The sequence below is a fragment of the Felis catus genome, chromosome B1 (genome assembly GCF_018350175.1).
Source record: "Felis catus isolate Fca126 chromosome B1, F.catus_Fca126_mat1.0, whole genome shotgun sequence".
NCBI lineage: Eukaryota > Metazoa > Chordata > Mammalia > Carnivora > Felidae > Felis > Felis catus.
The window spans coordinates 161,263,390-161,269,025 of NC_058371.1; the positions used below are offsets into that span (position 1 = coordinate 161,263,390).

The window sequence follows — 5,636 nt, forward strand, 5'->3', positions numbered from 1 at the left end:
TAAATGGCATCTAATTTTGTAGTATAGATAATGCTGCCTTGAATATCTTCCTACATTTATCTTACTTCTGTTTAATGTTTCTTTCAGGCAAATTCCCAGGAGGGGTTTTACCGAATCAAAGAGCGAGAATGTTTTTAATGGCTCTTGTAACATGATGTCATGTCGGCTTCCAAAGGGGTTATCATTTTTACTACTGCCAACAATATAGAAGTATCCCGACTTCACTACACCTGACCCTGTAGTGGATGTAATTATTGGGAAAAATTTTTGGCCTCACTTAATAGTTGTCATAGCACCTAGGGGACAGCCTGATGTTGGGCTACCCGGGGGTGAAGTGGAAAACAAGAAGTGTGTTGGGAGAGTGGGAAAATCTGAATCTGTAACGGGAAATGAGTTATGCTTCTCTACTTTTAAACAGGACCAGGCAGGAGGTGTGCATTAAGCAGAGCATCCACTGACTGAAGAAATAATGCTTCCTCCTCCTCATCTGTTCAATTCCTTCTCACGCCTTCACTTGTCACTTCCACCAGTCAAAATGGAAACTGGAAGCCGGGGTCCAGTTGGGGCCAGTAGGGTTACCCTCAGTCACTTTATAAGGCTACCATTGGGGCGCCTGGGTGGCTCAGTCGGTTGAGCGTCCGACTTCGGCTCAGGTCACGATCTCGCGGTCCGTGGGTTCGAGCCCCGCGTCGGGCTCTGTGCTGACACCTCAGAGCCTGGAGCCTGTTTCCGATTCTGTGTCTCCCTCTTCCTCTGACCCTCCCCCATTCATGCTCTGTCTCTCTCTGTCCCAAAAATAAAATAAAAACGTTAAAAAATATATATAAGGCTACCATTTTATAACCCGTGTCGGTGGCCTATCCCACTGGACATACTGTTCTCTCAAGCAACTGCCTTATGCATTCAATAGAAGCATAATGCAAGCCACACACGTCATTTCCAATTTTCTAGCAGTCACGTGTAAAAAAGAAGTAAAGAGAAATCGGTGAAATTAAGTTGAATATATTTTTAACCCATTGTGCCCAGAATACTATCATTTCAACATGTAATCAAGACAAAAATTACTAATCAGATATTTTACATTCTTTTTCTCAGGCTAAACATTTGATATCTGGTGCCTGTCTTACGCTTACAGCACATGGCAATTCCAACCAGCCACATTTTAAGCGCTCATTCCGTCCTGGCCACTGTAGTAGACGGTATAGTTCTGTGGTCTCAGCCTGTCAGAGGTGGAGGGAATCGCCCTTGTAGTTCTTTGAGCTCCTGGGAGATTGTCTCCTTTCATACTTTGAGCTACTGGGAAATCAAAACCATGTTGTTGTTGTTGTTGTTGTTGTTATCAGAAAAGAGCATTGTGTTAGAAATATAAAATATTTCTGGGTTGTATGGCTCACTGTGGTTGTAGGGGAGATATCCGGAAACCCCCGCCGTGTGCCGTGATCCACCAAAATCCATAGATCGATTCTCAGGCCCCACTCAGACACACTAAAATAGGATCTTTGAGTGGAGGTGGGGGGACAGTCCAGAAATCTGTGCTTCTAAAACAGATTTTTCATTACAGGTCTTAATGCAATAATAAATGCTGCCTGTTACCAACAAGAGGTAATTGAGTCCCATAGAGTAAGTGAGTGAGTGAGTCCCAGTCTCACAGTTAGGGGTCAGTCGGCCCTAGAACCTTGACCCATTAGCTCATTTCCACAGCACCACACCCACTGCCCACCAGAACAGCTCCTGCCAATTAAATACCAGTTGGTGGGTGACGGGGAACCATGCTCTTTGGGAACAGTCAAAATAACTTCCAGGGAAGGTAAGACATATTTAACCATTAGCACAAATAAGAACGAGGAAGAATGAATCTCTTTCTCTAATCTGCCTTTGTTGGAACTGCTCTCCTGTCCAGCAAGAAACTGATCGTGGGATAAGATCAATAGGCCAAAAAATGCCCCTCGTGGCCTGTGTTTCACAAAATACACAACCCCAGTTCCAGTTCCTGATATCATCGTAGAAACATGCAGGTGCATACTTAGGAGGGTAGGAAACAAATGCCTCTGAGAAGTTTCAGTAACAGAGAAAAGCTGGCCCAAATCGCCGGCTTTGGCCAGGGCCACGTGGCAAAATACTCTTCAGACCCAAGCGTGATAATGAAACAAGAACAGCAGGTCGGTAAACATCCTGATGACAATGGGGAACAAACAGCTGGGCTGAGACCGAATCAGCTCAGGCAAATGTGCTCGTGCTTTTGATCCAAGAGCGAGATGAACGGATGCAGGGGAGGCAGCAGCTGGGCCACAGCTGGACTCAGGAGGCATGTGATAGCGTGACTTGCAAATCATGCTTGAAAAATTCATTCTACTGAGCTTGGACGTGAACGCGGTCACATGGGCCCCCAGTCAGCTCGCACACTGCAGCCAAGAGGGAGACAGATATGCGACTGGGCTAATAAGAAGCATTAGCCCCTCTTCTGGCTGGACGCGGCTGCCTTTCAGGGAGGGAATTGCACAGGATATGAGCTATATTTGGAAATTACCCTAAATTTAGAGCTATTTGAAGGATGGACTGGCTTGAGCAGAGAGAGAGGGAGCTTGGCTGAGAGCTGCTTAACTGTATTCTGCAAGCACGTAAGGCATTTGTTGGGGTCTCCATCATAGTGCCTTAAGTGGTCTGGCACTCTGGGTGTGCAAAGAGGCTGACATTAGCTTTCACTTCACAAATGAGTAGATGAGGGGCGCCTGGGTGGCTCAGTCAGTTACGCGTCCAGCTTCGGCTCGGGTCACGATCGCATGGTTCGTGAGTTCGAGCCCTGCGTCGGGCTCTGTGCTGACAGCTCAGAGCCCGGAGTCTGTCTGCCTCTGAGCCTGTGTCCCCTCGCTCTCCGCCCCTCCCCCACTCACACTCTCTCTCTCTCAAAAATAAATAAACATAAAAAAATGAGTAAATGAGGCTCAGAGACATTAAGTGAACATTGGATTTGTGTGTGCATATTATTTATATATACATTCTATAAATATATACGTGACATTACTTAATTTATAGATCCTATATTTTAACACCGTATACACATATGGATGCATATTTATATATCAATATATATATATAGTAGTATGATCATGCATTCCACAAATACTTACGGAGCAATTACCGGGTAGTAGACAGCGTATAGGTGCTACATTAATAAGGGCAAGGGATACACAGCTCCAGCTCCCATCAAACTTACAGTCTAGTTGGGGGGGAAAAACATAAAATAAATAGTCACACGTAAATATATAATTAGTCTGGAGAAAGTGTTATCAAGGAAAGGTACGAGGGGTCATGAGAACGTACGAGAAGGGCCTGGCCAGGCCAGAGGAAGGGCCCTGGAGCTGAGGTACCAACATGAGCAGGTGTAGACTGTGGGCTGTATGCAGTGTCTGTTGAGGATCTGGAAGTGAAACCACCAGTATGAGGGGTCATCATGCTGTGGATGAGGCAGGAGGTTCCTGAAAAGAGACCAAGTTCGCAAAGCTAAATCGTAATTCTCAGCCCAAATCAAAAGGTAGAACTTCACGTAGCCGAGGTGGAAGCCCAATTAATTACTCACCACTAAGAACGTGGCATGCTACAGACATGGAAATCTGAGTGCAGATGAGCTCTCCAACTGGGTTTTCTGCCCTTTAAGCTTGCAAAAGAAGGAAGGAAGGAAGGAAGGAAGGAAGGAAGGAAGGAAGGAAGGAAGGGGAAAGAAAGAAAGAAAGAAAGAAAGAAAGAAAGAAAGAAAGAAAGAAGAAAGAAAGAACGAGAGGGAGGAAGGAAGGAAGGAAGGAAGGAAGAAAAAAGAAAGAAAGGAAGGAAGGAAGAAAGAAAGAAAGAAAGAAAGAAAGAAAGAAAGAAAGAAAGAAAGAGAAAAAAATAGCAAAAAGCACCAGACTTGGTTCTGGCTCTCAGAGCTTCCTAGTTTCGATATTTCTTCTCTCTCTTTTCTCCTTCCCTTCATTTCACTCCTCTCTGTTTCTGCTTCTGCCCCCTTTCCTCTACTTACAGATTAGTGTCAGCTACTCAATTAATCTTTTTTTTTTAATGTTTATTTTTGACACAGAGAGAGACAGAGCATGAGCAGGGGAGGAGAAGAGAGAGAGGGAGACACAGAATCCAAAGCAGGCTCCAGGCTCTGAGCTGTCAGCACACAGCCCGACGCGGGGCTCGAACTCACAGACCATGAGATCATGACCTGAGCCAAAGTCAGACGCTCAACCAACTGAGCCACCCAGGCGTCCCGCTGCTCAATTAATCTTGATTATAGATACCCATTTTCTTCATGTTAAAATGTTGGTCAGCCGTCTTCTAGGTACCAACATTTGAAACTACGTATTGGCATGGCAAAACTTTTACTGTATCACAAAATTAAGCTTTTATACGTATTTCTACACACGCACAATCGATACGAGGGCTGTTGGCGTAGGCCGCGTCAAATAGTTTTCTGGTGTTGAAACCCTTGAGGTCAGACAAATTCTAGAAAGCTCAGCCCGCTTCTTCTATACGGTCGATTCGGCCTTGAGGGCCTTTGTAAGCAAATCGTAAAACTAACACAGCAGTATAGCAATACTCTCAGAAACAAAAAGTTGCAATTCTTGCCGGCGGAGTCTTCCTTAAGTGAAGGAGAGACTTCTTGCCTTTGGTTGCTCAAATTCAGCGGTTTCCAAGAGGAAAGGACATCAACAATTTGGCAGAAGCGGGGTGGGGGAAGGGGGGGGAGAAAAAGTCAGTGGGACCCAAGTGAAGTTTCAACACAGCGGTGGCCGTGGAACCCACGCGGAGGTTAACCGGCTCCCCTTTCTCCAGCATTTCCTTGCTTAAGGAGATTTGTACTCCAATTCCTGCCCTGTTCCAACACCAATAAAACAGCGATAAGATGCCCTGGAGGGTTGAAGGCAAGCCCGCGGGGGCAAGCAAGGTCAAATCACATCATGGGAACAAGATGGGATCTTACATAGTTTGCGTGTTGACTGTTTCCCCCTCGCCAACAGGGGGACGTTTGTTCTTGTTGTTAAATAATTAAATAGGCAGTTTGTATTTATTTAACATACGGACTCTAGCCAATGCCTGCTGACAGCTACCAAAATAACCCCGCATTTCCTAGCTCCCGATCGCTCAGAAGCCTGTTCCCTGACTGCGGGGGGCACCTCACTCCCCTCCAAGTCTCGGAACACCTTTTTTCATCACTTCAAACAATAAATCAATTCACAGCGTGTGATCCAAAAACAACAGCCCAGTTTTATTGGATTAGGTTCCCGTTCTCCGAGGCGCTTCCCACCACCAGCGCCGAGCTGTCTTGAAACTATGCTCAGCTGTGGGTAGAGGACAAAAAAAAAAAAACCACAAGCTACAACTTCTCCTCATTGGTGCTTGTCCAGGAGAGAAAGTGAACTGTGCCCTAATGCTTTAAAAATGGGGGAGGGGCGCCTGGGTGGCTCAGTCGGTTGAGCGTCCGACATCAACTCAGGCCATGATCTCACAGTTTCCGGGTTCGAGCCCCGCATCGGGCTCTGTGCTGACAGCTCGGAGCCTGGAGCCTGCTTCGGACTCCGTGTCTCCCTCTCTCTTTGCTCCTCCCCTGCTTGTGCTCTCTCTCCTGCTCTCTGTCTCAAAAATAAACATTAAAC

At 46.1% G+C, this 5,636-nt stretch overlaps 1 long non-coding RNA gene across 1 annotated transcript; it reads right to left on the reverse strand.

The window, feature by feature from the left end:
- Positions 1–1,018: 1,018 nt before the first annotated feature.
- LOC123384702 lies at positions 1,019–3,500 on the reverse strand. The gene is made up of 3 exons (XR_006596158.1): positions 3,322–3,500; positions 3,129–3,217; positions 1,019–1,296 (listed from the first exon to the last, which is right to left on the reverse strand). It is a non-coding gene; the product is annotated as an uncharacterized LOC123384702 (long non-coding RNA).
- Positions 3,501–5,636: the final 2,136 nt, after the last annotated feature.